This window comes from Nicotiana tabacum, chromosome 22 (genome assembly GCF_000715075.1).
Source record: "Nicotiana tabacum cultivar K326 chromosome 22, ASM71507v2, whole genome shotgun sequence".
Lineage (NCBI taxonomy): Eukaryota > Viridiplantae > Streptophyta > Magnoliopsida > Solanales > Solanaceae > Nicotiana > Nicotiana tabacum.
The window spans coordinates 231187919-231212848 of record NC_134101.1 but is presented as its reverse complement, the minus strand read 5'-3'; the positions used below and the strand labels follow the sequence as shown (position 1 = coordinate 231212848).

The 24930-nt window shown below is 35.4% G+C and overlaps 1 pseudogene; it reads left to right on the top strand.

Moving 5' to 3' along the window:
- The first annotated feature begins 26 nt into the window (after window positions 1-26).
- LOC107784979 (putative disease resistance RPP13-like protein 1) lies at window positions 27-15025 on the top strand (annotated as a pseudogene).
- The last annotated feature ends 9905 nt before the right edge of the window (window positions 15026-24930 follow it).

Here is a 24930-nt window from a genome sequence, read left to right as displayed (position 1 = left end):
AATTCCATTATAAAGTCTCTGTCTTTTTGTTTGTTAAAAAGTCTTGCTTTTTGAAAATAAAGAAAGAGAGAGATATATGGACTTCTTAAGCACACGTTACTTTTGCTAAAGAACGGACACAGCTAGCATATACTTTGCGCATTCTTGTTCATATTACTCTTAGCTTTGAACAGGTAAAACTAACACTATTTTTAAGATTGAAATATTAATCCTCTCCAAGTTCTTAATCATTTTATGATTTTCTTGTTTTGCTTTGCAGCTTTTAGAAATGGAGATTGGCTTAGCAGTTGGAGGTGCATTTCTATCTTCAGCTTTGAATGTTCTCTTTGATAGGCTTGCTCCTCGGGGCGAGCTGCTGAAGATGTTTCAGAGGGGCAAGCATGATGTTCGACTCTTAGAGAAGCTAAGGAGGACTTTGTGTGGTTTCCGGGCTGTGCTTAGTGATGCAGAGAATAAGCAGGCATCTAATCCAAACGTGACTCAGTGGCTTAATGAACTCCGGGATGCTGTCGACAATGCGGAAAACTTAATGGAAGAAATCAATTATGAAGTTCTGAGAGTTAAGGTGCAAGGTCAGCATCAAAATCATGCAGAAGCAAGCAACCAGCAGGTAAGTGACCTCAACTTGTGCTTGAGTGATGGATTTTTTCTTAACATAAAGGAGAAGTTGGAAGGCACCACTGAAACATTGGAGGAGTTGGAAAAGCAAATTGGTAGGCTTGGCCTAAAGGACTATCTTGTTTCTATTAAACAAGAAACTAGAGTACCTTCAACATCTTTGGTTGATGAATCTGATATCTTTGGTAGGCAGAATGAAATTGAGACTTTGGTTGACCGTTTATTGTCTGTTGATGCCGATGAAAAAACGTATAGCTATAGTGTAATTCCTATTGTTGGAATGGCGGGGGTTGGCAAGACAACACTTGCTAAAACTGTGTACAATAATAAGAAGGTGAAAGACCATTTCGATTTGACAGCTTGGTTCTGTGTGTCTGAACCATATGATGCTTCTAGAATAACAAAAGGATTATTTGAAGAAATTGGTTCATCCAACTTGACGGTTGATAACAATTTTAATCAGCTTCAAATCAAATTGAAGGAAAGCATAAAAGGAAAAAAGTTTTTTTTTTGTGTTAGATGATATTTGGAATGACAACTACATTGAGTGGGATACCTTAAGAATTCCTTTTGCACAAGGAGAAATTGGAAGTAAGATCATTGTGACGACACGTAAGGAAAGTGTTGCCAAGACAATGGGTAATGAGCAAATTAGCATGGATACTTTGTCTAGTGATGTCTCTTGGTCTTTATTCAAAAGACATGCATTTGAGAAAATGGACACTAAGGAACATCTAGACCATGTAGAAGTCGGGAAACAAATCGCAGCTAAGTGCAAAGGTTTGGCCTTAGCACTAAAGACACTTGCTGGTTTGTTAAAGTCCAAATCAAAGATTGAAGAGTGGAGAAGCATTTTGAGGAGTGAAATATGGGAGCTGAAAGACAAAAGCATATTACCAGCGTTGATGTTGAGCTACAATGATCTTCCCGTGCATTTGAAGCATTGCTTTTCCTACTGTGCAATATTTCCGAAAGATTATCCATTTCGGAAGAAACAAGTCATTCAGTTGTGGATTGCTAATGGTCTAGTACAGGGGTTACAAAAAAATGAAACAATTGAAGATTTAGGGAACCTATTCTTCCTCGAGTTGCAATCAAGATCACTTTTCGAAAGGGTCCCAAATTCTTCTAAAATTAATGCAGAGGAATTCTTAATGCACGACCTTGTGAATGATTTGGCCCAAATTACATCTTCAAAACTTTGCATTAATTTGGAAGATAACAAAGGATCTGATATGTTGGGAAGATGTCAACACCTATCATATTCAAGGGGATATGGTGGTGAATTTGAAAAGTTGAAACCTCTCTACAAATTGAAGCAGCTGAGGACATTGCTTCCAATCAACAATATCTATGGTCGACCTCTAAGCAAGAGGGTGTTGCATAATATATTGCCAACACTAACATCCTTAAGGGCACTATCATTGTCTCGTTATAAGATTGTGGAGTTGCCGAATGTCTTGTTTATTGAATTAAAGCTCCTAAGATTTTTGTACCTTTCTTGGACAGAGATAAAGCAGTTACCAGATTCCATTTGTGTAGTCTATAACTTAGAGACACTTCTCTTATCATCTTGTGAATTCCTTGAGAAGTTACCACAGCAGATGGAAAAATTGATAAACTTGCGCCACCTTGATATTAGCGGTACTTCTCGCTTGAGGATGCCGCTACATCTGAGAAAGTTGAAGAGCATCTACGTGGCGGATGTGGAACATATTGAAAACAAAAGAGACATAGTTGGTGAGCTACATCCAGATCCAAACATAAAAGAACTTGAGATCGACGGATTTAGAGGGACAAATTTAAACTTTATAAATTGGCTAGCTGATCATTCATTTTCGGAGCTGGTGGAATTGTCTCTAAGCAACTGCTTGGACTGTTATTCCTTGCCAGCATTAGGAAAACTTCCTTCTCTGAAATTCCTTACCATTAGAAGGATGTATCGAATAACAGAGGTGACTGACGAATTCTATGGTAGTTCGTCGTCCCAAAAGCCTTTCAACTCTCTTGAGCGACTTGAGTTTGACGAGATGCTGGAGTGGAAGCAGTGGCACGTACTAGGGAATGGAGAGTTTCCTATACTTCAGAATCTTTCAATTAAAAATTGCCCCAAGTTGATTGGAAAGTTGCCTGAAAATCTTTGTTCTCTGACAAGTTTGACAATTTCAAAATGTTCGGAACTCAATCTGGAGACACCTATAGAATTTTCAAGTCTAAAAATGATTGAGGTTGAAGGTTCTCCTAAGGTTGGAGTTTTTTTTGATGATGCTGAACTGTTTTTGTCTCAACTACAGGGAATGAAACAGATAGTTGAATTATGCATTAGTGATTGTCAGTCTCTTACCTCCTTGCCTTTTAGCAGTATGCCAAATACCTTGAAAGAAATAAAGATACAGCTTTGTGGGAAATTGAAATTGGAGGCATCAGTTGGTGATATGTTTCTGGAGAAATTGAAACTGGAAGGATGTGATTCTATAAATGAGATATCATCTGAGTTGGTCCCACAAACACGCTATTTGAGGGTAGAAAGATGCCACGACCTTACTAGGCTTTTGATTCCCAATGGGACTGAAGATCTTACAATTTATAAATGTGATAATCTTGAAATACTTTGGATATTATGATCTGCGAGAAGCTGAAGTCGCTGCCAGAACATATGAAGGAACTCCTTCCATCTCTTAAGGAACTGAAAATGTATGATTGTCCAGAAATAGAGTCCTTTCCTGAAGGAGGATTGCCCTTCAATTTAGAAGTTCTTAAGATCTGGAATTGCAAGAAACTGGTGAATGGGCGAAAGGAGTGGGGTTTACAGAGACTCCCCTGTCTCACAGAGTTATGGATCGAACATGATGGTAGTGACGAAGAGATTCCTGCTGGTGAAAATTGGGAGTTGCCTTCCTCTATTCGAACTCTTTGGATAGTCAATCTGAAAACATTAAGCAGCCATGTTCTCAAAAGCCTCACCTCTCTTGTGTTGGGATATATACTATTAACCATGAGTTTGGTTTAGATATAGTATTTATTATGAAATAATTGTTTATTCAGTTTTAATAAAGTTTTAAATAGATCATATAATAGTCTGTGTCTTTTGCTTATATAGTAGATGATTTAGTGTATAGAGTTTAGCTTATACACGGAAGATTAAATCATCGGTTCTTATAAGTATAAAGTTTGAGTTCACAATCTATTGATGGAATTGGACAAACCATCAGGAATGATTGTAGCACAAGATTAAATATAATTAATCTTGATTATGGGAATGGTTTAATTCCAACTTCTTGTGCTAGTACATTTTGTATGTATTGAACGGACCAGGTAGAGATAAGTATTTTATATTGACTTAATAAAATAAACTCTCTAGCCATTAAATGTACTTATACTCTTAATCTTGATATAATTATTATTAGCTGTGTGTATTATTATTGTTTTGATTTATTAAAAGGCGAGATTCTTTCGTGGGTCAATATGCCTGGTAAATTGGATAATAATAATATACATTGGCGAAGTAATAGTTAGTTGATGAAATCCATGTCTCGGTTTAGAGATTGATGATATACCTTTATGAAAGCTTATATGTTTGCATGTGTAAACCCGGCCGGTGGATTTTGTATCCGACACATGAAATAAGTGAAGCGAAAGTCTAAAGGAAATAATCAATAAATTAAATCGTCAGTAATTTAATTTACTTGATTAGTATCTGAATCTTAATATGAGGAGTTAAATAAGATTTAATGGATGAATTTCGAAATTGGATAAGGAGTGCAATTACGGATTTTTAGTGGAATAATTCGTAATTAATTATGGTAGATATTAATTTCGAAAATTAGAAATTAATTCCATAATTGAAGCCTTGTTAATTAAATTTTGTGGTCCCTACTGTGCCTAAATAATAGGAAATAAAGGAATCATTTTTCTGGTGGAAAAGAAAACCCAACAGGTTTTGGAAAAGGGTCTTAACCCTTAAAACTTGTGCTATAAATACATAAGGTTTTCCACCTAGAGGTATGAGTAGATGGTGGCTGAAATTTTTAGCCAAGTTTTCCTAGAAATTTCGCCCACACGAAATTGCTATTTTCGGGTATTATTTGGGTAACACAGTAGAAGACCGTGGAACGTTCGAGGATCACGATTGTGCGGGTGATGGAGATTCCATTGAGAAGTTATGGAACTGAAGGCTCACGTGGTAGAAGAGATATGTTCACGCTTCAAGAGGTAACCCGTGAAATCCCGTTTATGCTAGTTGTCTAAATTACATGTGATTTTGATACTGGGATTGTTTCCGCTGCATATAATAATCCATCAATTGGTATCAGAGCTTACTCACATCTAATTAGATAACTAAGTTTTTCATGAAACAAGAATATGGTGTTTATGTGCATTTTTTGATTACATATATATGTGATTTTCTGAAAAACTGCACTGTTATTTTGTGAATTAACTGTGCATAATTTATGGATTATTCTTATAATCATGAGATATATGTTTTCTTATTTATATTTGATTGAGATTATCTGAATTTTTTGGGGTAAACCCTAGAAAAACGCAAAACCTGTTTTTGACCGAATAACCGGAATTTTCGGAGGTCAGCGAACTTGACGGACTCCGATTGAGCTGATATTTGGTGGGTCCATCGGAAACGCCGTGGTGAGAAAAACTCACTGCCATAGCAGTGAATCATGGTATTTTTCGGCGTTTTGAGGTCTTTTGGACTGTGTTTTGGACGTTTTTCTATTTTCTGGAAATTATTTCTTAATAATTTTAATTCTTTTTTAATTCAATGGTGTTGGGGATGACTCCCATGGTCCCCATGATTAAATACTAGTCATATAATAGGTTTTACACATTGACTATTAGCAAATAAACGTGTTGTTGTATTAAATTCAATAATAGAGGTGTAAGATTTTATTGACTAGGTCTTACAAGGTATAATTCATATTGTGTAATGATATAATTATTTTGTAAGAAAGTAAAATTCTCTATTTGATATCCTGGATGACTAATGATTGGAGCGTTTGGCATGTTTGTGCATAAAAAATTTCTCAAATTTAAGTTTATATTTTCATGCCCTACGTGATTACTAGTTTGGATTTCGATGAAGAATTTTGTTCTCTGATTGGAGGTTCTAATTAAGTGAAATATGACGGTATGTTGTATGAGTTTTATAATGTTGGTATGACTTTTAAGTTATGGTCTACCATAAAATAATTTTATGAGCTAAATATATATTCACTTGTAAATTGAGAATTTTATGAGTAATAAATAGTTACCACTGAAGTGGTTTGTTTATTTGAACTCATGAAAAATTCTTAGTAAATTTGTACATGTGAAATTATATGTATTCATGGATTGAGCATTATGATTAATAAGTAGGATCCACAAAATGGTCTATTTATTTGAGTCATTGAAATATGTTTAATATACCATGTGAAAATTATCCTTGAGAAATCTACATTAATGGTGGAGGTTCATAACTAGAAAAAGAGTATTTATCTTTGGGTACTAGTGAAACTAACTCCACCCATGAGAAGAGATATTGGGGTTTTCACTGAACGGAAGAAAATATAATATCTCAGGTTCTTATGTATTTAATAAAAGGATAATTTATTGCAAAAGGAGATATTATATATCCTAGAAATAGGAAGAAAATAATATATGCCTTCAGCTCATAGTGTAATTATAAGGAGAATGGAAATCAATATCATATTTATTTTAATTCATGAAACTACTTAAAACGGTTATTCTCCGAGTTTGGTTACAGGCTAGTGGTCATGAATTTGACGGACTCCGATTAACCTGAAACTTGGTGGGTTCATCGAAAATGATCTAGTGAAAAGAAAAAACTCCTTGTTATGCAGTGAATCATGTTATTTTTTTGTCATTTTGAGGTCGTTTAGATTGGTTTTCAAGCAGTTTATTAAATTGAATTTGTTATAAATATGAAAAATTATTCTTTATATATCGGCTATATTTGTGTTGAATCTGAAACATGATGATTTAACTTGATATGATATGTAGCAAGAATGCAAATCACATGGATTTAATCCTGACTACGCCAAAAAAATAATTTATTCGAATTTGGCCTAGTTTTTGGCGATCATGAATTTCACGATCTCCGAATGACCTGAAATTCGGTAGGATCATTGGAAACGATCATTTAAGAAGAACTCACTGCTATGCAGTGAATCACATCGTATTTTGACGATTTGGGATCGTTTAGGTGAGTTTTTTGGAGGTTTGACGGATTAAAATGTGATTTACATACGAAAAGTCATTCTTTCTATCATTTTATATGTCTAATCTGGAACATGATAACACATGTTGATTTGACATGAATTGGTATATGATAAAAAAATGTAGGTCATATTTTAAATTCTTAAAAACATGCTTAAAATAATAATTTTCCAAATTTGGTCGCAATTTTTGATTGACATGAAATTTGGTAAATTTATCAGAAATAGTCCAGTCAACAATAATCACCACTATACAGTGTGAAATATTAATTTTAGTATTTTAAGACTGTTTAAATGGGTATTGAGCATTTTTTTTAATATGGAACTTAATCCTCAGAGAAAAGTTCGTGGTTGTGATGGGAATAAACCCCTATGGTCTTCATTTTTTTTATTTATAGTGAGATAATAAATTTATGCGTTGACATTAGGTCTTCCTCCATATCGGATAAATTTATTATGAACTCACTGGCTATAGTTACTAGTTATTGATAACAAGTATTAACTCTCCATCTGAGCTTAAAGGGTTGAATCAATTTTGTAATTATAATACAATCATGATTAAGTGGTGATAGAAATATATTTCTATGGTCTTCCACTATTAATTTCAAGTGAGTAATAAATTTATGCGTTGACTTTAGGTCTTCCTCCATATCGGATAAATTTATTGTAAGCTCACTAGGTGAAATACAAGTAATTGATATCGTGTACTTACTCTCCATCTGAGTATACATGTTGGATCAATGAAACTAGAGTTATTAAAAATGATATTCACTTGACTTAAATTAACAGTATACTCTCCATCTGAGTTGGGTCTGTTTTAATTATTGGAGTGAATAATCTGGCATTGCATATGTATGTTGCATGAGTAGTCCTTTCCCATAGAAATTGCTATTCAAGATGCATGACATATATGTGTAGTGTGTTTTAAAATTTTTGTATTAAAAAGTTATATACAATTGACTGAAAATAATAGTATGCTCTCCATCTGAGTTGGTTCTATTTATTTTTGGATTGTATAATTCTTGCATTATATAATATACTTTGCATGAATAATTCTTTTCCCATCAAAATTTATTATTCCAGATGCATGTATGTATATAAATATTGAATGCAGTCTGAATTTTACTATTCAGTGTTTTGACTTATTATGATCTATTTAATATCTTTATCTCAACTCCACAATGATTTTATGCAATTTGTCGTATTACTTGTTAAAATTTTCTTTTAGTGATAAGGCATTAATTTTAAGGATGCAATATATGTACTTTTGTTAGAAGGAATTTAATTCCGGTTTCTGGGCAAAATAAGAGATGGATATTTGTTTTATTTTTCGAATAACTCTTGAGTTATTGAGCTTAATAAACACTTTATCTCTTGTGGTACATGAATGCATGACCTTGTTACTATATATTGATGTCTCTCCTGAACAGAACAATATTAGTCTACCTCATAAGAGAATATGTTCTTCAGAATTGAGTAAAACTTATCTGTGCACTTTTATCTAAGTCATATTAATCTGGATAGGATTTCAAGTTGGTCAAGTATGGACCTTAAGGTTCATTGAAAGTAGAGGCACTACCAACTTGTGGATCCTGTTTGGAAGGAAATTTGACTAAAAGATGTTTCCCTTTAAAAGGAAATAAAACTAGTGATAAGCTAGAATGAATCCTTTCTGGTTTGTATGGTTAAATGAACATACTCGTAAGAGATAGATTTTGAGTATTTTATGACGTTCACAAATGATTACTCAAAATATTAATATATTTATTTGATGCACTGTAAGTCTTAATGAATTAAGTAATTCAAGGTTTTTAAGACTTGAAATAGAGAAGCACCAAAGAAATATATTAAGTTACTACAATTTGATTGTAGTGGCGAGCATCTCTCTAAAGAGTTTTTTAGTTACATATCAGAATAGGGATTACATCTCAATTGACTACACCGTAAACTCTATAATAGAGTCGTGTAGTAGAAAGAAGAAATAAGTCTCTTTTGGATATGGATAGACTAATGACGTGTTATTCAGATTTGCCTTATTTATTTTTGGAATATTTCCTGGAAACTTCAAATTACATTCTGAATTTAGTTCCTTCTAAGTTAGTACCTGGGACATCTATAGAACTGTGGACTGAATGTAAGCTTGGTCTGTGGCATGTTCAGATATAGGATTATCCCGCATATGTGCTGAAAGGGAAAGCAGATATGTAAGTTGGAACTAAGGATGGATAAGTGCATGTTTATCGAATATCCAAGAAAACGAATGAAGCTTTATTTTATTGTCCTAAAAAAAATAAGGCAATTGTTAAAACAAATGCATTTTTCTAGATAAGGACTGTTTAATAAAACATGTTCCTAGAAGTAAACTATTTTTACAGGAACTGGGCAAAGAAATAACTAGATGTTCAAGAACATCAAAACCCACACGTCAGAATTGACGTTCCATTGCATTTAAGTAGTGGGAGAACATTAATAGACATAATATGCCTTTATCGAGTGGGAGTGATGTTTGAACATTGAACACTATAGTAAGAAGTCACTAATATTTCAATGTCGTGAGGTAACGAAGGTAATATTAGTGGTACTTCGTCTTAGTGGGAGAAAGCTAAAGAAAATTATAGTTCGGTGTTCATTCTTGGGATAGTTTCGGTAACAGGATCTCTGAAGAGTTTAATACCAAACTAGATAATTACGACAAAGTACTACTGGACAAATATTGCATCAGATATAACTTGGCAAGATTCTTTAACAAAACCTTATTTGGTGAAGACTTTTAATAGTCATGTAAAAGAATGCCTGAGAAAGTTGTAGATGCATGGTTATGAGTCTAAGTGGGAGATTGTTGGGGCATATACTATTAACCATGCATTTGGATATAGTATATCTAATAATTATCATGGTTAAAAGTCTAAGTGGGAGATTGTTGGGATATATACTATTAACCATGAGTTTGGTTTAGATATAGTATTTATTATGAAATAATTGTTTATTCAGTTTTAATAAAGTTTTAAATAGATCATATAATAGTCCGTGTCATTTGCTTATATAGTAGATGATTTAGTGTATAGAGTTTAGCTTATACACGGAAGATTAAATCATCGGTTCTTATAAGTATAAAGTTTGAGTTCACAATCTAATGATGGAATTGGACAAACCATCAGGAATGATTGTAGCATAAGATTAAATATAATTAATCTTGATTATGGGAATGGTTTAATTCCAACTTCTTGTGCTAGTACATTTTGTATGTATTGAACGGACCAGGTAGAGATAAGTATTTTATACTGACTTACTAAAATAAACTCTCTAGCCATTAAATGTACTTATACTCTTAATCTTGATATAATTATTATTAGCTGTGTGTATTATTATTGTTTTGATTTATTAAAAGGCGAGATTCTTTCGTGGGTCAATATGCCTGGTAAATTGGATAATAATAATATACATTGGCGAAGTAATAGTTAGTTGATGGAATCCATGTCTCGGTTTAGAGATTGATGATATACCTTTATGAAAGCTTATAAGTTTGCATGTGTAAACCCGGCCGGTGGATTTTGTATCCGACACATGAAATAAGTTAAGCGAAAGTCTAAAGGAAATAATCAATAAATTAAATCGTCAGTAATTTAATTTACTTGATTAGTATCTGAATCTTAATATGGGGAGTTAAATAAGATTTAATGGATGAATTTCGAAATTGGATAAGGAGTGCAATTACAGATTTTTAGTGGAATAATTCGTAATTAATTATGGTAGATATTAATTTCGAAAATTAGAAATTAATTCCATAATTGAAGCCTTGTTAATTAAATTTTGTGGTCCCTACTGTGCCTAAATAATAGGAAATAAAGGAATCATTTTTCTGGTGGAAAAGAAAACCCAACAGGTTTTGGAAAAGGGTCTTAACCCTTAAAACTTGTGCTATAAATACATAAGGTTTTCCACCTAGAGGTATGAGTAGATGGTGGCTGAAATTTTTAGCCAAGTTTTCCTAGAAATTTCGCCCACACGAAATTGCTATTTTCGGGTATTATTTGGGTAACACAGTAGAAGACCGTGGAACGTTCGAGGATCACGATTGTGCGGGTGATGGAGATTCCATCGAGAAGTTATGGAACTGAAGGCTCACGTAGTAGAAGAGATATGTTCACGCTTCAAGAGGTAACCCGTGAAATCCTGTTTATGCTAGTTGTCTAAATTACATGTGATTTTGATACTGGGATTGCTTCCGCTGCATATAATAATCCATATCTTTGAATATCTATATACTTATAATTTACCTCAAATTCAGTCACTGTTGGAAGAAGGGCTTCCCTCGTCTCTTTCTGAGCTTAGCTTAAATAACTATGATGAGCTCCATTCACTACCGACCGAAGGTCTTCTACGCCTCACCTCGCTTCAACGTCTAGAGATCACCTCCTGCGATCAACTCAAATCTATTCCAGAATCAGCGCTGCCCTCCTCCCTCCCTGAGCTGATCATCTCGCGTTGCCGTAATCTCCAATCTCTTCAAGTGAAAAGAAAGCCTTCCTTCCTCTCTCTGCTGCCTATCTGTGGTTGCGGTAATAATCTCCAACCTCTTCCAGAATCAGCGCTGCCCTCTCTCCTCTCTAAGCTAGTCATCCAGTCTTGCCCTAAACTCAAATCTCTTCCGGTAAAAGGGATGCCCTCTTCTATCTCTAAACTATATATTTCTGGGTGCCCATTGCTCAAACCACTCCTAGAGTCTGAGAAGGGGGATTACTGGCCAAATATTGCCCATATTCCCACCATATGTATCGATCACGAATACATGTGATGATTAAAACGAAGGTGCTCTAACAAATGTAAGTTATTCTTTTTCTTTTTTTCTTTTCAAGTAGCTTTTTATTTTTTGTTACTTCTCTTTGCTTTTCTGTTAATTATTTTCCTTTGTTAAAAATCTTGTTGAGCAGTGTGAAGAGGTTATTGCCACTATGAAACAGAGGAAGCATCTTCAGATTGGGATGAATTGAATGTTAGATGACAAAAAGAAAAGGTGATAAATCCTTATATTTGCACTTAAACATTGTAAAAAAAAGATTTGGTATTGGTAGGAATTCACATATTTGCTCCAGAAAGTTGATAGCTTAATGTAATATTAATGAACTAGTAATCTATTACAACACACATGTATGTCAGCCATATGTTTATTGTCTTTGGAAATTTATCTCATCAATTGCAATTCATGTATTATTGTCATATATCTCGCTCTTCATCTTGTAGATTCTTAGTTCATGTATTGCTTGAACTTTCATCTCAATAAAAATTCATGTATTCTTGTTCTTTCCCCTTTTCAGTGAGTTGAGCGAGGAGGAGGTGGTTTAGAGTAATGCACATGTCCACTAATGAATGCGAAGCTCTAATAGAATTCAAAGATATACGCGACACAAAGTTTGTCTCCTATATATAAAAATAGAAAAGTTTGCTTCCCAATATGATTATCGGATATCAGCTTGGGTAACAATATGCAAGCTATTACCGCTCTTAGCTCCATTAGTGAATGGAAAGTTGTGCTGACATTCTCTATCGAATGGACAGTTACCTTGAATGTGGTCTGTCAGCAAAGTGTAAGTGAAGAAAAGTAATACTCTTTTGTGTGGAATTTTACACTCTTTGATAACTCTTAGAAAATATTGTGCAAAATTTTGTACAGCATTTTTTTCCAATACATCAGTTAAAAGAACTAGTCATTTTCTGTTGTCGATTAAATCATCCAGTGCTATCAACTATCAAATTAAAACTGATATTTTCCCAAATTAAAATAGGTTATTTTGTTATAGCTTAGGAGACACTAGCTCAGTGTGTTATACAGTTCAGCCTTGATTTACTCTGAGTATAGTTTTGCTGCATTCAGGGAGTTATTTTTTATAACTCTTTATGTCCCAAATTTAGAGAATGAAGTTTTATCGCTGCTGAAAGAACGGCTTCCCTCGTCTCTTTCTCAACTCCATATGCAATGTTTATACAAAAGTTTCTTTGGTTATGGATTTGATTTATGCATGATTTCCCCTTTTTATGCAGATTCAAAAGCGTGCGGAATTGGGGGAAGTGAATGTTCTCATACAATGGGTGTTCTTCGTGTGAGTTTAGGTTGCATTGTATCCTTTTGCTTAAAAGTGACAATGCCTTCTCTCCTTTAATTAAACTCATAACTCTGTAGGCAGAATGTGGCCTTATTGTATATCTTTAATTTGATTTAAAACAATTTTCAGAAAGTCTTTTAATACTTATATATGATTTAATGGTAAAGAAGTTCCAGCAAGAAGGATGTGAAAATTTGAAACTTTTCCTTCTGTTCTTTAATGGTACTTTTTAGTTCGGCAGAATTCTTTTGTTCTTGCATCCTTGACGTACATTCTAGAATTTTTTTGGTGATTCCTTTTTTATCCCCTCAGATTATATCCAGTTATATGTTAAGTCTCTTGAAGATAAATGCAATAAGAAAATCCCAAAGTGAATCTTTCAGTTTTTCGATCACAGCATTTCATGAAATTTTTTCCATTAAATGCTACTTTCATCTTATTTCTCTCTATACAATGTCTGATTATATTTATTCACTCATAGAAGTAAATATAAATCTCTCCCTTTTCTTCAGGTGAATTCGCTCGAGTTGGTGCAGGGTAATATTCACATCCATCGTTTTTACTTCTCGTCTAACATAGATAGTCAATAAAAAGATTATTGAGTAAAATCATCAGTAGAATGGTATATAGCAAATTAAGAACAACTTTTCCTTTTTCAGCTCTATTTTGAGAATGATTTGGCAACGACACAATGTCATTTCACCATAGAAGGTTCTTTTAGTCTATTACTTTCCTCTTCTGAGATGTTGTCGATAATTCTCCGAGTATCTAATCCCTTCCGGTCCACTTCTCAAAGGGGATATACTGGCTAGAAATGGCTCAAATGGTGCTGTGATAAATGTAAGTTGTTCTCTCCATCAGTAGTCATTTTTCAAGTTTTTACTACTTAGCTTTGCTTGCGTGTTAATTCCTTTTATTCATTATATCTTGTTGAGCAGTGTGTAGCGTCTATTTGCTCTGTGAAGCCGAGGAAGCTTCTTTGCTCGAAATGAAATTTAAGGTTAGCTGTCAAAAGAGTTCCTTATATGTTGCAACTACAGAAATCTTTATACATTATGACAAAAACTTATTATAATTGCAATTCATGTATTCTTCTGAAAAATATCTCACTCTTCATCTTACTTGTAGATTTTTAGTTCATGTATTGCTTGAACTTTCATCTCTATAGCAGTTCATGTATTGTTGTTCTTTCCCCTTTTCAGTGAGTTGAGCAAGGAGGATATGGATAGAGTAATGCATCTTCAGTGACAAAAAAAGGTATGTCATCTACAGAAATTTTATTCATTGTAAGAAAAGAAAAGACGTAGTATAGGCTGGAATTAATAATTTTATCTAGGAAGTTCAAAACAAAATATAATTTTAACAAACTAGAAACCTTTTTACCATTAACATATGTAGATATGTCAGCCGAATGTGCATAGTCTTTTGAAATATGAGTGATCTTACTTGAAAAATCTATTACAGCTCGTAGCTCAGTTGGTAAAAGGGATGTCGTGCTCGCATTCTCAGGAAATATTGTGGAAGATTTTCAGTAGGTACATTTTTGCCTTATCCCTGGGACACAAGGAGTGTTGCCTTCTCCATCACTTAAGTATGCATCGTGTTGTTAATTTCCTGGGGTTGCAACCAGGCTCCATTATGAAGTCTTTGTCCGTTTGTTGGTTAATCCGGATATAGGTCGGGGGTACTTATGCATTTTTCCATTGATGAAAACTATTTCCCTGCAAAATATTTTTCTCATTGAAAATAATTGTTTAAGTAATAACAGCAGTCGTACCAAACACGCTCTTGTGGATCTAGCCGGGTGGCTTTCACTTCATCGATAGGGGAGGCGTACATGTGGACCCATGGCTTTCACTTCATCGATAGGGGAGGCGTACATGTGAACCCAAACAGGACCATAATAATGTTGTGGATATAATTTGCTGGATTTTTCTTGAATTTGAAAAATATTACTCCCTCCGTTCCTTTTTAGTCTATTTCAAAAAGAATGATCTCTTTCTAAGTTTGGAAAAGTATTTTAACTTAAACTTTCAACTTTTCTCTTAATGAGAAGCTTTTATATGCTTGTTTCTTTAGGCTGTCCAATGTTTACTATACATTGCAAATAACCAGTAATTAAAGACACATTTCAAAATGTTTGAATGTTTAATTTTCTAAGTTATCATATCTACAAATTATAACGACCCGACTTGTCGTTTTAAAAATCAATGCCCCGTTCAACGAATTAAGGTCCCGAGCAACTTCGTAATATGTATTATGACTTGCATGTGCGGTCGAATTTGATTTTCGGAAGATTCGGAATTAAATTGAAAGAACAATTCTCATTTTTGAAGCTTAAATTAAAAGAGTTGACCGGAGTTTGACTTTTGAGCAAATGGCTCCAGAATGGAGTTTTGATGTTGTCAATAGCTTCGTATGGTGATTTCGGACTTTGGTGTATGTCCGGATTTGGATTTGGAAATCCGTAGGACAATTCGACGCATTTTGGCGAAAGTTGGAAAATAGAAGATTTTTTGGAAAGCTCGACCGAAGGTCGAATTGTTGATAATGAGGTCGGATTTCGATTCCGGAAAATGGACCAGCTCCATTATGTCATTTATGACTTATATGCAAAATTTGAAGTTATTCCGTATTAATTTGATACGTTTCGACACAAAATATAGAAGTTGGAAGATTTAAAAACTCATAATTCGATTCAAGGTGCGACTTATAATTTCAGCATTGTTTGACGTGGTTTGAAGCCTCGACTAAGTTCGTATTATCTTTTGGGACATGTTAGTATATTTGGTTAAGGTTCCGATGACCTCGGGTGTATTTCGGGTGGTTAACGGATCAATTTGGACTTGAAGAAAGCTGCTGGAATTTCTGCTGTTTCTGGATTGCTGGTGCATCGCTTCTGCGATGTCCAGGTCGTAGAAGCAACCTCGTAGAAGCGAGAAAATCATCGCAGAAGAGACCTGGGCAGAGCTGGAGGGAGGTCGCAGGTGCGGACAGTCTTGCGCATCTGCGCAATCGCAGGTGCGATGTCTTGAAGCGCAGAAGCGGATTGAGGCAGAAGCTGGGCATGATTTTCGCAGAAGCGGTCCGTCGTCGCATAAGCGTTATCGCAGATGCGGTGCTTCTGTCCGCAGGTGCGAAAATTGGACAGCCAGTGAGGATCACAAATGCGAGGTTTGTCTCGCAAAAGCGAGCTCGCAGAAGTGCAAGAATCTGCCCGCAGAAGTGAACTGGACAGAAACATTTAAGGACCAAAAATCAGTCATTTTGCCATTTTCAATTGTGATTTTGGAGCTTGGTTTTGGGGCGATTTTGGAGGAATTCTTCACGACTTTGACTTGGTTAAGTGTCTTATATCCAAAAGTGATTATATTTCATAAATCCATGGTTATATTCATCACCTATTTCAGATTTAAATGGAAGAAATCAAGAATTTTGCAAAACTTTTCAAGAACAAAAAATTAAGATTTGGAGGTCGAGGTCTTATCGGAATTTGATAAAATTGGTATGGTTGAACTCGTATCGGAATAAGTGTCCGGATTTCGTGAAAATTATGTTGGACTCCAAGAGGTGGGCCCCGTGTTGACTTTTGGTTGACTTTTAATGTAAAATTTTAAGTCGACATTGTATTATCCGGAATTATTTTCGATGAATTTTAATGAAGTTATACAATTAATTTGGATAGATTTGAGCTGTCCGGAGGTCAATTCAAGCAAGAAAGCTATTTTGGAATACCGGCCTAACTTCAAAAAGGTAAGCATCTTGCTTAACCTTGTGTGGGGGAATTTTCCCTTAGGCATTGATTCTTATGTTGAAATTGTGTGATTGGAAACAATGTACGCGAGGTGACCAGTACGTACACGGTTTATGTGTGCGAATTATATCGGTTAAAATTCGTAGAAACCCGTATGTATTAAATTGGAAATGGTTGGCACTTAGTAAATCCTTGATTTATCATGCCTCATTCTTTGTTTGTCGAGTTTGTATTTATATAATAATTTGGTGTGAATGCCAATTTGATTTTTATGAGAATTCCGTGTGTTTGTTGATTTGATATTTTCTGGAAATAATTATATGATGGATTTCTTCCATCTGCAAATAGTTAATTAAATAAGTTTAAATTGAGGCATTAATATATTTATCTAAAATTTGGGTTAAAGAAGGCGTTGTCCTCTGCTAAGTTATTTTTCTATCCTTGTTGTTGTTATTATTGAGGTTTTATATACGTTATTTTTTGCATTTATGTCTATGGTTTCTTGACTAAGCCTGGGGTGGTGGATGTTAAACTTAACATCTACAAAATGAGAATTATCATCTCTAAAATTGTTTTGTGGCGAATTAAGAATAACTTTGTTTTTTTCTTTTGTTTTGTCAGGAATTTGACAACAATATAATCAATCTCTTTGATCTATTTTGAGAATGATGGGATAACGATACGCTTCCATTTCCTATCGGAAGCTTCTTTCAGTTTGTTGCCAGAACCTATGCAAAAACTCTTCCATCTCTCTGTGAATTGTGAGCGATACTGTGTTAAAAAATCAGAAAAACAAAATTGTTAGAAGAATAAAGAAATCTAGAAAAACCAATAAAGAATCAGAATTATTCCGAGTCCATAATTTTCTTGTGTGTCCTTAAGGAATTTTAACCCCCTCAACATTGCCAAGGTAATGGATTAAATCCTCCCAGAATAAAGCGGAATAAACCTTCCTGCAACAGTGGCAATACAAACTGCAGGATACCAACGAACTCAAAGAACGGAGCAAAATCACACTTACGAATTTGAGAGAGAGAGACTGTGAATTAGGATGCAGTGTATTCAGAAAGAAAGAAGTTCTAGAGTGTTTTTCGTTTGTAGAAGATGCAGCCTTGCCTCAGAATTTATAGGCAAATATCAGAAGATGTGTCTGGAAAGGTGCCTTTTCAGAAAATACGCGGCCTACCGTGGTTCCACCACGACCGCGGCAGAACCGCGGTCAGAGAGGCTCTCTGAATAAACCTGTCGCGGTTCCACCGCGATCGCGGCAGAATCGCGGTCAGAGAGGCTCTCTGAATCTTCAGCAAGATTCTGGCGTATTTTCCGCAGTGACTTGGCATTTAATTTAATTATTAAATAATTAAATAAATTTTTTCCAAAAAAATAATCTCATAGATCGATCATTTGACAAATTCAAATCCAAAGCCGAAGCCGAGCCGAGCGACGACGACGACGGCGCGAGGGTTCATTCTCTTCAACTCCTTTTAAGAGCTTTAAGAAGTGATTCTATATATAAGCACACAAATGTGGTTGTCCCTCACCAATGAGGGACAAAGTGCAAGACAAAAGTTCACTTCTTCAAATTTTTCATTTTCCCTCCATTTTATTTCTAGGTTTCCCTTTGAACTTTCCGTAGTGAACATATGTCGGATATACTCGGTCAATCGGTAGATTTGATATCTTTGAACCGTCAAACTTTAATGTATTCCTAGAAAACCATATGTCACACAACCAACCCTTAACCGTCTTTTGGTTCTCATTGTTGTGTTCGTTTTAACCATGAACACCGCCTGGTCTCATAAGTCCCTAGAGAATTGGCCTTACAGAATTCTCCTTGAAGCGGCTTACACTTCACACTTACGTAGGTGATTCCTAAACGTGTAATCCTTTAGATTGACACTATTTGATAGATACCTCATCAAACATTGGTAATCATTAAAGAACGTGTAAAGTTCTATCCTTGTTACTGAACATTGTCTTCATCACGAGAATGGACCAAAGTTTTTATTTTGACAATGTTGAACCGGTCAATCATAACTTTGCTTGCGCTCCTTGAACCTAGATCTCGGAACAACAAAAATTCTAGGTAGTGTTACCACCATGTTGACTTGTCCTCGACCATAGTCCCATTCCCTTAGATGATTTCTCAACTCCCTCTCTAGTTAAGCCTTTTGTAAGCGGATCTGAAACATTATCCTTTGATCTTACATAATCAATAGTGATAATTCCACTAGAAAGTAGTTGCCTAACGGTATTATGTCTTCGTCGTATATGACGAGACTTTCCGTTATACATAACGCTCCCTGCCCGTCCTATTGCAGCCTCACTATCGCAATGTATGCAAATAGGAGCCAAAGGTTTTGGCCAGAACGGAATGTCTTCTAAAAAATTCCGAAGCCATTCAGCTTCTTCACCGGCTTTATCCAATGCTATAAACTCTGATTCCATTGTAGAGCGAGCGATACATGTCTGTTTGGAAGACTTCCAAGATACTGCTCCTCCACCAACAGTAAACACATATCCACTTGTGGACTTTGTTTCTGATGAGCCGGTTATCCAATTAGCATCACTATATCCTTCAATAACCGCAGGATATTTATTGTAGTGCAAAGCGTAGTCTTGGGTATACTCCAAATATCCCAGAACTCGTTTCATTGCCACCCAGTGATGTTTGTTGGGATTACTTGTGAATCGACTAAGTTTACTTATTGCACAAGCTATATCAGGTCGTGTACAGTTCATGATGTACATTAAGCTTCCCAACACACGAGCATACTCCAATTGAGACGTACTTTCACCTTTATTCTTTATAAGATGATGGTTTAAGTCAATTGGAGTTCTTGCACTTCTAAATTCCAAGTGTTTGAATTTTTCCAGTACCATTTTCACGTAATGTGACTGAGACAAAGCTAGACCTTGAGGAGTCTTCTGGATTTTAATTCCTAGAATTACATCGGCAACTCCTAAGTCTTTCATATCAAACTTACTAGCAAGCATACGTTTTGTAGCTTGAATGTCGGCAATGTCTTTGCTCATTATTAGCATATCATCAACATATAAGCAAACAATGACTATATGATTTGGAATGTTCTTAACGTAAACACATTTATCACATTCATTAATCTTAAAACCATTTGACAACATTGTTTGGTCAAATTTTGCATGCCATTGCTTGGGTGCTTGTTTTAGTCCATAAAGGGACTTGACAAGTCTACACACCTTCTTTTCTTTTCCCGGAACCACAAAGAACCCAACGTTTTGTTACCTGGAGGAAGATCAACCAATTCCCAGGTATGGCTGCTCAATATGGATTCTATTTCACTATTGACAGCTTCTTTCCAATATTGTGCTTCTAAGGAAGACATTGCTTCCTTGAAGGTACGAGGCTCATTTTCTAACAGAAACGTCAGAAAATTTGGACCGAATGAAGTAGATATCCTTTGACGTTTACTTCTTCTTAGATTTTCATCATTAGGCATACCATCTGTTATTTCCTCCCGAGGTCGTTTTGACTTTTGGCAGGTCACTTCACTTTCCCTTTTATACGGATAAATAGTTTCAAATAGTTCAGCATTGTCTAATTCTATTATCATATTAATGTGAATCTCAGGATTTTCTGATTTATGAACCAGAAAACGATATGACTTGCTATTGGTTACATATCCAATAAACACACAATCAACCGTTTTGGACCTATCTTAACCCTTTTAGGTTTAGGAACTTGTACCTTAGCTAAACACCCCCACACTTTGAAGTATTTTAAGCTAGGCTTCCTTCCTTTCCACTTTTCATAAGGAATGGACTATGTTTTACTATGAGGTACACAGTTGATTATCCGGTTAGCTATAAGTATAGCTTCCTCCAACAAGTTCTGTGGTAAACCAGAACTTATTAGCAATGCATTCATCATCTCCTTCAACATTCAATTCTTCCTCTCCGCAATTCCATTAGATTGTGGAGAGTAAGGGGCAGTTATTTGGTGAATAATGTCATTTTCCAAACAAATTTCTTCAAAAGGAGATTCATATTCGCCACCCCTATCACTTCTTATCATTTTGATCTTTTTGTTTAGTTGCGTTTCAACTTCACTCTTGTATTGCTTGAAAGCATCAATTGCCTCATCTTTACTATTAAGTAAATAAACATAGCAGTATCTCGTGCTATCGTCAATAAAAGTAATAAAATACTTTTTCCCACCGCGAGATGGTGTTGACTTCATGTCGCAAATATCTGTGTGAATTAAGTCTAAAGGACTTGAATTCCTTTCAACGGACTTATAAGGATGCTTAGCATACTTTGATTCCACACATATTTGACATTTGGAATTAATGCAATCAAATTTTGGCAATACTTCTAGATTTATCATCTTCCGCAATGTTTTGAAGTTTACGTGACCTAAACGCGAATGCCATAAAGTGTTTGACTCAAGTAAGTAAGAAGAAACATTCACTTTATTGATAGGAATTGCTATTACATTTAGCTTAAAAAGGCCCTCATTTAGGTAACATTTTCCTACATATACATCGTTCTTACTTAGTACAACACTATTAGAAACAAAAATACATTTGAATCCATTCTTGACAAGAAGTGAGGTAGACACAAGATTCTTGCGAATTTCTGGAACATGGAGGACTTGATTTAGAGTCACTATTTTTCCCGACGTCATCTTCAACGCAATCTTGCCAACTCCTTCAATTTTGGCCGTAGATGAATTTCCCATGAAGATTGTCTTGTTGGGTCCTGCGGGGGCATAAGAAGAAAATAACTCCTTGTTAGCACAAACATGGCTGGTGGCTCCAGAATCTATCCACCATTCTTTTGGATTTCCTACCAAATTGCATTCAGACAACATGACACATAAGTCCTCCATTTCATCTTCAACAATGTTAGCTTGATTCTTTTTCTTCTTATCATTCTTGGGTGCACAACAATCCACCGCCTTATGCCCAGATTTTCCACAGTTGTGGCAATTACCATTGAACTTTTTCTTGCTTGGGTAATTCTTTGGTCCGGAAGCCTTCTTCCTCTTCTTATTTTGTGGCACCTCCTCAACAACGTTTGCCCCCATTATTGTCGAGTTTCCACGTGACTTCTTTTCAGCATTTTTGTTGTCTTCTTCTATCCTCAAACGAACAATCAAGTCTTCTAGTGTCATCTCCTTCCGCTTGTGTTTAAGATAGTTCTTAAAATCCTTCCACAACGGAGGTAACTTTTCAATGAAAACAGCGACTTGAAAGGCCTCATTTATGACCATACCTTCAATAACAAATTCATAATTAATAATAAGATAAATCTTATTAATAAAATTATTGATTCGGGTCATACCTTCAGCAAGGAGGTCATGCACAATGACTTGTAATTCTTGGACTTGAGTTATGACTGACCTAGTGTCAATCATCTTGAAATCCAAAAACCTTGCAGCCACGAACTTCTTAAGTCCGGCATCCTCAGTCTTGTACTTCTTCTCAAGCGCATTCCATAACGCTTTTGAAGTTTCCATGACACTATAGACATTGTACAAGCCATCTTCCAAACAACTCAATATGTAGTTTTTGCACAAGAAATCAGAATGTTTCCATGCTTCAGTTACAACAAGTCGTTCATCATCCGGAGTATTTTCAGCCATGACCGGAGGATCCTCCTTGATGAAACGTTGCAAACTCAACGTAGTAAGATAGAAGAGCATCTTCATTTGCCAACGTTTGAAGTCAATACCGAAAAACTTTCCGGGTTTTTCTGCCGGTGCCATAGCATGAACAAGAGTAGAACAACTTGACGAGGCAGCAACACTCGTAACAGTAGCAACCGTTCCCACAACACTTCCATTAGTTTGGTTTTCATTCGTCATATTTCTGTAAAGTTGAAAACAATACAGAACTTGTTAAATCAGTGAAGTTTTGATATCTTCAAACTGAATACCAAACCAACCATACAACACGTAACAATGGTGAAGTTTTTATATACTTCAAACCCGTACGTTTATTATTCCGGCAAAGTTTTTATGTACTTTAAACCGGACAGAAATAATTATAGGAGTAGAAAGCAACAAGGCTTTAGTCTCCAATAAAGTATATAGAAAACAGTTTAATAATCAACACAGAAATGTTAGTAATTTATAAAATTCCTTAAGCTTGTGAGCGATACTGTGTTAAAAAATCAGAAAAACAAAACTGTTAAAAGAATAAAGAAATCAAGAAAAACCAATAAAGAATCAGAATTATTCCGAGTCCACAATTTTCTTGTGTGTCCTTAAGGAATTTTAACCCCCTCAACGTTGCCAAGGTAATGGATTAAATCCTCCCAGGATAAAGAGGAATAAACCTTCCTGCAACAGTGGAAATACAAACTGCAGGATACCAACGAACTCAAAGAACAGAGCAAAATCACACTTACGAATTTGAGAGAGAGAGACTGCGAATTAGGATGCAGTGTATTCAGAAAGAAAGAAGTTTTGGAGTGTTTTTCATTTGTAGAAGATGCAGCCTTGCCTCAGAATTTATAGGCAAATATCAGAAGAGGTGTCTGGAAAGGTGCCTTTTCAGAAAATACGCGGCATGCCGCGGTTCTACCGTGACCGCGGTTCTGGCTCTCTGAATAAACCCGCCACGGTTCCACCGCGACCGCGGCAGAACCGCGGTCAGAGAGGTTCTCTGAATAAACCTGCAGCGGTTCCACCGCGACCGCGGCAGAATCGCGGTCAGAGAGGCTCTCTGAATCTTCAGCAAGATTCTGGCGTATTTTCCGCAGTGACTTGGCATTTAATTTAATTATTAAATAATTAAATAAATTTTGTCCAAAAAAATAATCTCATCGATCATTTGACAAATCTGAAGCCGAGCCGAGCGACCGACGACGACGGCGCGAGGGTTCATTCTCTTCAACTCCTTTTAAGAGCTTTAAGAAGTGATTCTATATATAAGCACACAAATGTGGTTGTCCCTCACCAATGAGGGACAACGTGCAAGACAAAAGTTCACTTTTTCAAATTTTCATTTTCGCTCCATTTTATTTCCCTCCATTTCCAATTCACACTTCTTCTACTTTAAAGCTCAATGTCTTAAAGTCCAACATGAATTGTAAATGTTGCATTGCCAGAAATGAATCCTTTATTAGAATGTCTCGAGCGGGTTCGGCCGAACCCAGTAGCTTTGGTTAGAACCCTGTATTTGTCTTCAAAAATTCATTGAATATATATAGATTATTAATTGAGAACCCAGTAGCTTAAAACGACTAGAATTCCGAACCCATAAACTTGAAATCCTAGCTCCGCCTCTTAGTTGATAGTAGCAAAAGAGAGATTGTTACACATGTAGTAACAATCACTTCCTGTGCAACCTTAATCCCTCTAATTGTGATAGTAAACTTGTCATTCCTCATGTAATGTTCTTTCAGTTCATCTCTATTTTCTTGTTTATTAACCTAATTTCTCCATCAAATCTTGCAGACCGGAAAATAAATCGCCATCATGAGAGCTGTTAAGCTTACTTCCACAGAGATAAATGGTTCTATCAATTTTTAAGTTGTAGATTCTATCAACTCTCTCCTATCAACATTATCGTTGTAATTATTTTGACCGTGTGATTTTCTGTAACAAGCTAGCAGAATTATATATTTAAGTATAATTTATGGTGTTAGTTTAGCATGTAATAAGGAAGAGAATTTTTTTTTAGAAGAGGACTTAAAAAGCTAAGTCCTGTTTACCTTGTACAGAATAAGAAAGGTTACAAGATCTTGGTATTGCATGGATATTAAGTACCTATTTGAACAAAACTCGTGAGACGAAATTGCTATTGCATGCCTATGGCCACTAAGGACGGAAATACAAAGTACTTAATTCACACTCTCACGGGTAAAAACAACAAAGAAGTACCTTTATGTGTATGATTAACACATGAAAAACAAACCATAAATGGTTCAGAGATAGGAAACCATCAATTTCTCAATCAGGTAGCCTAACCTTCGGACAAGAGATGTCATTTCCTCATGGACAATTCTTTAGGTTCATAGCTGAAGTTTTCCACGAGAACCTTTGCAAGCCCTCCTTTCATCACTCTGTCGAATTGCAGGCTTAGTGAAAGGCAAGCATACTGCAGATCTTGCCATCGGAGGGATGCATCGAATAACTGAGTGACTGAAGAATTCTATGGAATGGAGTGGAAGCAGTGGCATATACTAGGGAATGGGGATGTTTGTTTCTCTATAAATTGAAAATCCTCTTGGACATTCT